Below are 11,958 nucleotides of genomic sequence, written 5' to 3' on the forward strand. Positions count from 1 at the left end.
GGTTTCTGTCCTAGAACTCACTCTGTAGACCAGGCTGGCTTTGAACTCAGAAATCCTCCTGCCTCTGCCTCCCAAGTGTTGAGATTAAAGGCATGCACCACCACTGCCATTCAAAAAAAAAAAAAAAGTTTTGAAGACTGTAAAAAGAAAAAAATAAGTAAGTTAATGTTCCAGGTAAATACACGGAACAACGGAGTGATGGACTGAGCTGCTAACCGAATTCTACCAAGTAGGAAGAATGTAAGCAACAAGAATGTGGCATCTTTTATCTCAGTAAATGTTAAGAGAGACCAAGATCAGCTTCTGCATACACAGATGTAAAACTGTCACCCTTGGCACCCAGCACTGCCATAGCTGTCACTTACTGGAGACCACCTTGCCACACTACACATGTTACAAATAGTATCTCGCCCAGTCTCAAGTGATTGAGAGGTTATTGTCTCTGTCTTAGGGATAGGCAAAAAGGGGTTGGCAAACTAAACATGGTGGAACTGATGTTCCAACTACCCAATATGACCTGCTATGTGGGCCAAAGGTTAGGTCTATAACAATGTTTTTCTTTTACTGTTACATTTTATTTATTACCTTTTAGGTGGGTGCTTCCGTGTCATGCTGTGACTAGAGGACAATTTGATGGAGTCACTTCCCTTCTTTCATGAAGTGGGTCGCATGGATGCAATTCTGGTTGTCATGCTTGGTAGCAAGTGCTCTTAACCACTTCGCCAACTGAACAGACCTATTTTAAGAATGTAAGATTAAGGTTTATTAAGATTACTATAAATCTTTAGTACTTTTAAAAAAATGTTACAACCACCATATTCTTTCACACTTAATTTATTTCTTCCTTCTAAATGATTATAGATATTTTTATGTCACCTGTTTCTAATCTTTGCATGCATTGGTTAAGACTTCCCTAAAATAGCACATTGTAAAATGACATTGTATTGTCAGTAGGTCAACTATTCTTTGCTTTTAATTAAAATGAGGATATGGCATGGTGAGATGGTTGAGCTGGTAGAACATGTGTTTGTAGGCTTGACAACCTGAGTTCTGTCCCTGGATCCAACAAGACAACAGGACAGAACTGACTCCTGAGAACTGAATGTGGTTATGTGCACACCCCCATGTGTGTGCAAGCATGCCCAGTACACGACATAAATAACTTAAAATGAGGATAACTTTAAATAAAATACCATCAAAGACAGGTAATGCTCTCCCTGTTGTCTCTGCTTTTTATTAACACCAGAACAATAGATACTAAATGTTACAAAGTTACTTTTGGGTCTCAAGTGATTTCTTTGAAAGCTTTATTTATTTATTATTTATATGAGTACACTGTAGCTGTCTTCAGACACACCAGAAGAGGGCATCAGGTTCAATTATAGATGGTTGTGAGCCACCACATGGCTGCTGAGAAATGAACTCAGGACCTCTGGAAGAGCAGTCATTGTTCTTAACCACAGAGCCATCTCTCTAGTAGGCCCCATGTGATTTTTTTTAATAGGTTGTTTCTCAATAGCCCAGGCTGGCCTCAGACTTACTTCAGTTCTCCTGTCTCAGGCTCCAGAATCCTGGTATTGCAAGTGGTATACGCTTGACAAGTAGGTAAAAGTTAACCGGAACGGTTCATCTTTAAGAACTCCTTTAGCGTCTTTATGCAGCAGTCTTGTTCTTCCGGGTGATTCTTGCTTGCTGGGATCAGGTGGAATGATCTTGTAAATGCTCGATGTTACCACTAGAGGGTGCTGTGGACACATTGAATCTGTTCTGGCAGCATTAGGTGTGCTTCAAAGTTCAAAAACAAACCTTTTTAATTCAATGTTTCTCAAAGCATTGCCCCCATTGGGCTTTTAGAGAGCAGTCCTAACCTAGGAGGGTGCCTAAAATTTTATTTTCTCCATTGGATTTGCGGGAAAAGGTTTTGACAATTTCATTCAAGAGTCACTGAAACCCAGGTGTCATTGCATTACATCTGTTACATCTCTCCCCTTTCTCTGTCTCTTGGGCCCCTGTCTTCCTCCCCCTTCACTCTCCTTCCCGTCCCTATCTGCTGTGCTCACCCAGGCAAGTAAGCAGTGCCCAGAGTCGTCCTCTTCTCTCACTTAAACCAGTGTTTGCTGCTTTAGCTGGCCGGAAAGCTCCCAGGACCCTCCTGTCTCTACTTCAGCACATAACACCATGCCTGACCTTTCACCCGGGTGCCAGAGATTGATTTTGGGTCTTCATGCTTTAGTGACAAGCATTTTACCCATTGGGCCATCTCCCTGGCTCAATGAAGGTTCTTCTAACTTGGGGGTGGTAAGGGTTGGCAAAACACCTGCGGTACTCTGTTAGAGTCTGCAGTAAGAACGTCAGGATCGATGGACCAAATCCTAACCGCTGTGAGTCTCAATTTCTCCAGGGCAAACATGTGACTCAGGCCTTGTACTCAGCCACCAGCTGGTACGACTCCCAGGTCCACTCAGAGAGAAGGACCCCGCCCACTCTGTTGGCTTAAATCCTTCCTGGTCCTGCAGGAGTCATGTCCAGAGCTGGTAGCTGTACCCTGCTTCTGTCAGGAGAACCTTGATTGTGGGGGTAAGGTGGAGATAAAGACAAATAGAGGGGATGAGGACCTAGCTCATTCGGTATAGTGTTTGCTGTGAAGATATGAGAAGCTAAGTTCAGATCCCATGTAAAATGCTGGGGTAGTGGCGCATGCCTGAAACCCTAGCAAATGGAGGCAAATGGAGGAGGGAGGATCCAGAAGGCACACTTGCCAGCCAGTCTGGCCAGGTCGGTGAGATCCATGCTCAGCAAGAGACCTTGTCTCAAAAAATAAGGTACAGGGCAAGCATGGAAGATAGTAGACATCAGCTCTGGCCTTCACGGGTACGTGCACATGTAAAAGCAGACACCACGCAGGCGCACACCCAACTAGGAGGCTCAGACTAGGTATAAGCTGCTTTCCTAGGGCTAAGGCTGTTCTGTCTTTCCATCAGTTGTCCTAATTCCGTTCTGTTGCTGTGACAAAAGACCCATGGCAAAAGCAACTCGGAAAAAGGGGCTTATTTTAATTCACAATTCTAGGTTATTTGTCCATTGCTACAGGAAAACCACAACAGCAGGGGCTTGAGACAGCTGGTCAGTCACACCCACCATCTGAAAAGAAATGAATGCATATCCGCTTGTTTGCTTGTCCACCTGCTTGTGCTCAGCTTGAGATCGCCATTCTCTTATACCGCCTAGGGAATGGTGCCACCCACGGGAGGCTGGTATTCCTACAGCAATTAATTTAATGAAGCCCTCCTCCTCCTAACATGCTCACAGGCCAACCCACTGTCAACAACCACTCATTGAGACTTTCCTCCCAGATGATTTTAGGTGGTGTCAAATTGGCAATTAACGCTAAGCATCGTGGTGGAATTGACAAGTTTTTTACAGGGATTACTGGGAATATGGAATTTATATCTGTCCGTCGTCTCTTCTGTAGATTTTGTGAGAACGACTGTACTGTGCAAAATCTCACCCTGGTGGGTATTCTCTCACCTCATGGCCCCATTTGCTAACCTGGATTGGATCCTGGGAGCCACCCTCAGTAAGCTGGTGGCTAAGCGGAAAATGTGGGACACATGGAGTCTGTCCTTTCTTAACCTTCCCTTCTGTTCTTCGCCTTGATAGACAGATAGCTGTGGCTATCGTGTGTCTGTGGGTTTCAGGTCCATCTCTTCCTAAAACATTCTTGGAATTTTGAGCTCGTGGTCTTGTGAGGAATTTTTGTCCATGCATATTCAGATCAAAGTCATGGGGGAACCCCATACCTCCAAAAGGAACCATTGGCTTCCAGGGGGGAAGGACCTCTTCTCCCTAGCAAAGCCTTGTAGATTTAAGAAACCACCAAGGATGTTCAAGGGGAGCCTTTGTGTTTAATTTGCATGGACCCTGAGATGCCCACCCCTAAACGAATAGATCAGAGGGGGTGATCCTGAGCTAGCACCAGTTCAAGGTGTGTGTGTGTGTGTGTGTGTGTGTGTGTGTGTGAGAGAGAGAGAGAGAGAGAGAGAGAGAGAGAGAGAGATCAGACAACCATGTAGCAGGCAGCTGGCCTCAGCCTTAAATTATTGCCTCTGTGTGACCTGAGTGGCTGCTACAAAAGCAGGTGGCCGGGTGGGAAGAGTGGGGGGTGGAAAGGGAGGGTTGCCGACAGGGGTCACTTGCATTACATCTGCATAGTTCATCCCCAGTTACAGCAATAAAAGTTCCATCAGAGCATGCGTCCCAGGAAGGGCGCTTGGCCGGGGCCATCTGCTTGCCCTGCGGGGCTCACTCCTCCCCCTGGCCTCACATTCATTCTGGCCCTGCTGGGTGCTGGCTGCCTGCCTGGCTGGCCTGGCCCATCTGCTCATACTGATTTCATGACCCTGACCCCAGCCACAGTCCCTAAATGACTCATACTATGTGTGGGGCCCTTGTGAGGGTGACAGCCGGGCACAAGGGAAGAAGGAAGGAGAAATGAAGGACCAGCATGGGAGGCTCTCAATTACTTGCCACACAAGCTTGTCTGGGTCCTCCACCCCAACCTGAGTCTGGTTGGGTCAGAACCCAGGGAGGGAGTCACTTCTGACCCATGTCTATTCTACGTAGTCATGAGAGAAGTTCCATCCTGCCAGTCATGGGGCACGCCCATGGGTACTTTGCCTTGGCAGTGCCCTGGGGTCTCCCAACTGTGCATGTCTATTCCCTTTAGGGTTAGGTGAGATACAGCTTGGGGCAGCCTGTGACATAGTCAGCATGCTCTGAGCTTGCAGTTTCTTTCTCTCTATATATACTGTTGTGTGTGTATGGAAGTGTATGTGTGCGCATGGGGGCACGCATGCCTGTGGGAGCCAGAGAACTAGTGTTTGTCGGGCAGCCCTCTCCTTCTTCCCTCTTCCTCCTCCTTTCCTCCTCCTCCTCTTCTTCCTCCTCCCTCCTCCTCTCCCTCCTCACGCCTCCTCCTCCTCCTTCTCCTTTTGTCTTTGCAGGGAAATCTGTCTAGTCTGGTGGCACACCAAGACTCTCCCTGCAGATTCCAGCCAGACTCTGATAGATTGTGAGCTGCAGGGATGCTGAGAGAGGAGATGGTGTGTACCTGTCTGCTGCCGTGCAGCACAATGAGTAGAGAGCAGTTTCATGTCAGAGAACCCTGGCAGACCATCCTGACCAGAGCTTTCCACTGGTGGGGTGGGTTGGGTGGTGATGGTGGGGGAGTGGCGGGGGAGTGTATCAGCGAGGTAGGAGGAAGCAAAGACATCCTTAACGGGTGATCCCACTTAAGATCTGATTGCTGAGTGGGGGTTAGGAGTGGGGCAGACACACCCACACCCAGTATGTGCCTGAGTAGACCGGGAAGGGCACAGGACATCCACCGGAGGGACAGTGTTATTACTCAGCTTTCTGTCACTGTGACAAAATTCCTGGAAAAAAAAAAAATCAACTTAAAAGCCAGAAAGGTTATTCTGGCTCCTGGGCTCAGGTTTCAGCTTTGCTCCTGCGGTAAACAGAGCTTTGTGGCTGTAGCAGCTTGTGAGACAAAAGGCCACTTAACTCCTGGAAGTTGGGAAGCGGAGAGATAGCCGGGAAAATGTAAGGATCCCAGTGGTCCTTTCCAGAATGTATTAGTCAGGGTTCTCTAGAGTCACAGAACTTATGGAATGTCTCTCCATATTGAGGAAATTTATTGTGGTGACTTACAGTCTGCAGTCTAACTCCCCAACAATGGGCAGCTGTGAACGAGAAGTCTAAGGATCTAGTAGTTGCTCAGTCCCACGAGGCTAGTTGTTTCAGCTGGTCTTCTGTGGAAGTAGGTTCCAACAGATGTGCTGACAAGTAAATGCAAGCGGGCAAAGAAGAGCGAATCTTCCTTCTTCCAACATCCTTAGGTAGGCCTCCAGCAGACGGTGTGGCCCAGATTAAAGGTGTGTACCACCACACCTAGATCTGGGACTTGCTTTGTCCCAGGCTGACCTTGAACTCAGAGATCTCCTTGCCTCAGTCTCCTGGGATTAAAGGTGTGTACTATCTTGCCGGGGCCTAAGCTTTTCATGGCCACTCTACCTCAAGATCTCCATGCTTAGGTCCAGGTCAGAAGCCTGTGTCTTCCAGCCTCAAGATCTGGATCACAGGTGAGCCCTCCAATTCTGGATTGTAGTTCATTCCAGATACAGTCAAGTTGACAGCCAAGAATAGCCGTTACATGGCGCATGCTCAATGACCTAACTTCCTCCCACCAGTCCTACATCCTGCAGACTCTATTTTTTCCAGATAAGGCACCAAGCTGGTGATTAAACTTTCAATTAGGAGCTTTGGAAGACACCAAAGGCCTACATCAGCAGTTACTATACTCTGCGCCACAGGAGTCCCTGAATCCTCACAGTGTTGGTGATTTCACTAGAACTATAATAGAGCACTTGAGAGTGATTTCAGACCCGAAAATAAAGTGCGTCGTTCCGAGTGTGCCCCATGGTTCTGAACCCAGAAATCCGTGAGATGCTTCATAACATACCAATATGTGACAATGACAAAGAAATAAGTTTGGGTACAAGCTCCATTTAGATGGGAAGCTATCTTAGGATAGCTTGTAGAATTCAAAGGATGATCTGTGATTGAGAAAAGGAGGCATGGATATATTTCTCAACTGGATAGATAAGAAAAAGAAAAAAGTAGGGACTAGAGAGATGGCTTAGTGGCTAAGAGCACTGACTGTTCTTCCAGAGGTCCTGAGTTCAATTCCCAGCCACCACATGGTGGCTCACAACCATCTGTAATGGGATCTGATACCCTCTTCAGGTGTGTCTGAAGACAGCTACAGTGCACTCATAAACATAAAATAAGTAAATCTCTTTAAAAAGATGTATCTATATTTGAGGGTGAGTGCCAGGGTAAAGCAAGCATGAAACAGAGGAATTTGGATGAGGGGTCTGAGGACCATCTTACTGCTCACAGCCTGGTGGGACCCACTTTTTCCTCAGGTGACACGGTGGTGGGCCACAGCGGGCACTGCCCAGTGTATGCTCTGTGTCTGAGATGCAATCTAGACTCTGAGGCCACTGTTAGTCATATGAGACACTAGGAATGTTGTGTCCCGGTGGAGACCTGTGCAGTATTCAGACTGGAGATGCAGCCCAGGCCTAGAGCATGTGGCCAGCTCACATGAGGCTCTGCATGCAACCCCCACCACTTCCCAATCTAAGCAAACTCCAACCCTGCTATCACCATGGGTCAGAGAGCGCAGGCACACAGAAGGGCTCTACAGCAGTCTGCCCTCTCATGTCTGCTTGAATTCAGAGGTGGCTGTGGCCTTAATGAGTCTCACAACTCCCCACATCTACCATTGCCCAATGGTGATGATCCTTGGGTGGCTTCAAATCCTAAACCTATTCCATACCGACATGGCTCCTCACGTCACACTGTGCCTGCCATCTGTGGTTTCTGGTACCCAGTCAGTCCTGCTGGGCCTCACTCCCAGCCATAGTCTTTCTTTCTTTCTTTTTTTTTTTTTTTTAAAGATTTATTTATTATTATAATAAGTACACTGTAGCAGTCTTCAGATGCACTATAAGAGGGCATCAGATCTCATTACAGTTGGTTGTGAGCCACCATGTGGTTGCTGGGATTTGAACTCAGGACCTCTGGAAGAACAGTCAGTGCTCGTAACTGCTGAGCCATCTCTCCAGCCCCACAGTCCTTATTCTTATGTCTGCTTCTTTTTCACATTCCTCCTGAAGATGTTTCTGTTTGAAGATGTCTAAGTACAGGTGTCATATGCATTTGCCTCTGTGTTCATCAGGCTAGCTGGCCTGTTGTTTCCAGGGATTCCCTTCTTTTCATCTTCTATCTCACTGTGTGCAGGTTCTGGGATCCAAACACTTGTGTGGCCAGAGCTCACCCACTGAGCAGCCTCACCAGCCCCGTCAGGGTGACATTCTCATGCATGTGTGCCAACACAATCTCTCCCCTCACATCCTGCCTTGTCTCCTGACCTTTCCTGTGGGTTCCTCCCCCCACCCCCAATGTGAAATTTCTGTGAGTTTGCAGGTAATGAGTGTTGAACAACCAAAGCCCAGAGGAGACCTAGTCTTATTATAAGAACAGGGGGCACTGGTCACTTGGGTTTTTTCTGGAGTTTTTTCCACTAGGCCCAGGCTAGCTAGCTGCAAGTGAAGCAGCTAAGATTCCATCCCCATAGCTAGCTGGGTGGCATTGGGCACTCCCCTGTTGCATAGAATCCTGAAGAAACATCCTCCAGGCCCAGCCTGCTTGACCTTTAAAAAAAAGATGTTCGTTTTTATAATGTTTGCCTATACACGCGTGTGCAAGCATACTCATTCATATGCTTGAGGAGCTGAGTGCCCTGTCCCATTGCTCGATGCCTTATTCCCTTGAGAGGAGGTCTTCCTGAACCCAAAGCTTGTTGTGTCAGCGAGACTGGGTGGCCAGTGCGCTTTCAGAATCCTATCTCTGTTTGCTACTGAACTCACTGACACACACAGCCATGCTTGGCTTTCGGTGTGAATGCTAGGGATTTGAACTCAGGTCCTCATGCATGCATGGCAGGAGCTTTTACCCACCGAGCCATCTCCCTACCTTCTTAGGGCCACTAGTTGCAGCAGAAAATGGCAGATCCCATTGGCCACTGAGGGTCAGCAGCTGCACACAGGAAATTTCAGAGGGGCCTACACTCTATGGGTGTAATACTCACACTGACCACAAGAGGTCACCCTGTAACCACATCCTGGACGGACACCCTAGTTTGGGACTATTAAGGAGGCCATATTTTCGAAAATTCAGGTACATGATGATCTTGTCCTTGGTAAACTAAACAGTTTGTCCTAAACCTAAAGGATCTTTGAAAACGCTATGTGGAGAATTCCATGTCTTCCTTATGAAACCCAGCCAGAGGACTTGGTATTCAGAACACAGCTTGTGAACCTCCTGGCTGGGTCACCACTATGGAGTTGATTAACCTCTCTGTGCCAGTTTCTTCATCTATAGTGACCTCTCAGGGTCACTATAAGATTTAAGTGGTGCTTACAACAGCGCCTGGAACATAGCAAGCCCTATGGAAAAAGTGTGGTAAACAAAATAGTAGTAGTGCTAATACGAATTTGCTCAAAAGTTATTACTTTTTGTGTCAAATGAATAAAATCCAACATTTAAGAGGCACTCACAAGTCCCAAAACAGGTTGAATATATGTAAGTCATACAGTCTTACAATCCTCCTGTGTATTATGCAGACAGTGGGAACAGAGGTTTTGTTCATTCGAGACAGGGTGTTCTGTCTAGACCCAGCCACGTAGGACCAAGGAGAACCTTGAATGTCTGCCTCTGCCTCCCGAATCCTGGGATCACAGGTCTGTACCACCTTGCCAGGCTTTCAGAGAGGGCTCATTCCTGTCTGGAAAGTAGGCATTTTCATTCAAAGGGAGTGAATGGGAATTTTGCCCTCTACCCTTAGCTGTGGTGTGTACAATATTTTGCATGAAGTCCTGTTGGACTTTATTTTGACAGCAAGCTATATGCCAGGGGCCTGGCTCTTGGCTGTGCATCCTGCACATTGTATGAGTTCAGAGGGGCTTCTCAAGTCAGTCTCTCATTTTATATAACAGATGTCCCCTAGCCAGTGGACACACAGCCATGCCAAGTGGCCATCACACAGTATAGGAAGCAGGAGTCTTACTCCTCCGTGTCCTCCCTCAAAACCAACCCCACAAAGGGCTGGCTTCTTGATCTGCTTCCATACTGTACTCACCAGGCTCAATGGCCAGAAGAGCAGTGGAGTTGACATCTAACCCTGAGGTTACCATTTGAATCACAGGGAATCAAGCTGTGGGGTGCTCAACTGCAGCGCAGCCAAAGAAAACACGCAACATTTCACCACTTAGGAACGGGGCTACTGTTCCTATCTTTACAGGGATGCAGTAGTAGCAAACTCAGAATGGCACAGTTGCTTTCTTATTTATGGCGCCGTAAAGTGGTATCAGGCTATGGAATGCTCCGGCTCCAGAAGCACTCTGTGCCCTGAGCTCCCTCTAGCACCTCTTATGGCTTGTAGTACCTCTTATTAGCTTGCCAGGCGCATCTTTAAATGCTTTTCTTAGGGAGAGTTTCATCATAAAAGTGGACTTAGTAGGTCCACAAATGAGAGCACTCACAATCGGTCAAGGCACTGGACTTAGTAGGTCAAATCTATGTGAGCACTTACTTTCAATCAGGGACTGGACTGGGGTGTAGCTCATTGGTGGAGAGCTTGCCTACCACATGCCCGTCGGTTAACTCACAGCAAAGAACATAAACAATACAAAAATAAACCTGACCCCAAACTCCAAAACCAGGCGCTCTGTTTTCACTCTAGGTCAGAGTGAATAAGCACGGAACCAGCTTTGGGTCTTGGTTGTCTGTATGTATGTGTGTGCACACTTGTGCCCGTGTGTGCATGCTTGTGCATGTATGTGTGTGCACACTTGTGCTCGTGTGTGCATGCTAGTGTATGTATGTGTGTGCACACTTGTGCCCGTGTGTGCATGCTTGTGCATGTATGTGTGTGTACATGCATTCGAGTGGAGATGCATATGAATGTTTGCATGTGGAAGCAGAGATCAGCCTTAGGTGTCATTCCTAAGAAGCCATGCACCTTTTTTTTTTTTTTTTTTTGAGACAGTCTTTCACTGGTCTGGAATTCACTGATTAAGTTAGGCTGGCTTGCCAGTGACCCCCCTTCTCTCCCTCCCCCCCCTCCCCCAGTGCTGGGTTTAAGAGCAGCAGCCATCACAGCTCCTGGGGACTGGACTCCAGTCTTGGAGCCTGTGCTGCCAGGGCTTTACCAACAAAGCGATGGAGCTCTCTTCCCAGGCCCTGCGTGAACCTTGAAGTTTTGCTGGCTTTGCCCTCCAGCATGGTGGGAGGGCTCCCATGTTTTTCTTAGCTTATCTTTCGGAGCAGAAGGCAAGCTTGTGGCTTGGGTTTGCTGCAGCTCTGTCACTCTTCGGAGCAGCTGCCCCTGTGTGTCAGCACACCTTCCATTCCCAGGACAGAACTCAAACGCCCATGGGGCTGCTAGGGCTGATTATGGCCTGCAGGCCTGATGTGGAGCTTAGGTGTCGTCTTAGTCACTAAGATGACAGGAAGGTGAGGCCACCAGTTCTCTCCCACTCCTCCCAGCAAGTCAGACCCTGACTGCGAGTTGTGAGTGGTGGACACTGACTGTGTAATAAACTCACTTCTAGATTGCGTTCCCGCCTCGGACCTTCCTAGGAGCGGAGCTTTGCTGAGTGAAGGCTGACTGGCTCCTTCCACCTTTGACTTCCAGACACAGGTCCTAAACCCCTAGCTTGGTGCACACTCCAGCCAGCCCCCTGGGGGGGGGGGCACATTCTATCTCTTTGCTTCTGTCCCTCTCTCCTGTCCCCTGCAGCTGCTCCAGTTTCCCCCTGCAGCTGAGCCAGCCTTCTTTCCTGATCTCTAATTGAAAAAGAATGATTCTCTCTTCCTCCTGTCCACCTCCCTCCTCCCTGCAGCTGCCCGGATTTACAACTTGCCTGTCATGTTGTTTTTTTCCTCTCAAAATCTAATTAAATAACAACCAGGCCCCCCCTCCCCCAACTCACCCCTCAAAAAAAGAAAAAAAGAAAAAAAGAAAGTAGCAGTAGAAAACCCTTCGGAGGCGAACAAAGGACAGAAGGAATTCTGGCACATAGTCTGACCAGGAAGACGGAACACCTGTGACTTGGGGAGGGGGTGTGTGGGGAGGGGTCGTTTCCATTAGGGTGCAGTTTTGTGTTCCGGTGTGTAGGGCTTCGGCTGGCTGGCTGTTGCTCCATGTTGCTCCAAATCCTTCCTTACAGTCGAAAGGGAAAGTAGGAATTCAGGAATGGTTTGCAAACCTCCGGGGACAGCCAAGGCTCTGCCTTCTTCTGTGTCTGCGCCCCCCCCCCCCCCCCC

At 48.0% G+C, this 11,958-nt stretch overlaps 1 long non-coding RNA gene across 1 annotated transcript in view; it reads right to left on the bottom strand.

The window, feature by feature from the left end:
* LOC116082472 overlaps positions 1–1,693 on the bottom strand; it is an 8,502-nt gene extending 6,809 nt beyond the window's left edge. The window contains exons 1-2 of the long non-coding RNA XR_004115325.1: positions 1,542–1,693; positions 586–736 (exon numbers count right to left, since the gene is read on the bottom strand). This is a non-coding gene — a long non-coding RNA (uncharacterized LOC116082472). The remainder of the gene's footprint in view (positions 1–585; positions 737–1,541) is intronic.
* Between the last annotated feature and the right edge of the window lie 10,265 nt (positions 1,694–11,958).

The sequence above is a fragment of the Mastomys coucha genome, unplaced genomic scaffold (genome assembly GCF_008632895.1).
Source record: "Mastomys coucha isolate ucsf_1 unplaced genomic scaffold, UCSF_Mcou_1 pScaffold7, whole genome shotgun sequence".
NCBI classification, from domain to species: domain Eukaryota; kingdom Metazoa; phylum Chordata; class Mammalia; order Rodentia; family Muridae; genus Mastomys; species Mastomys coucha.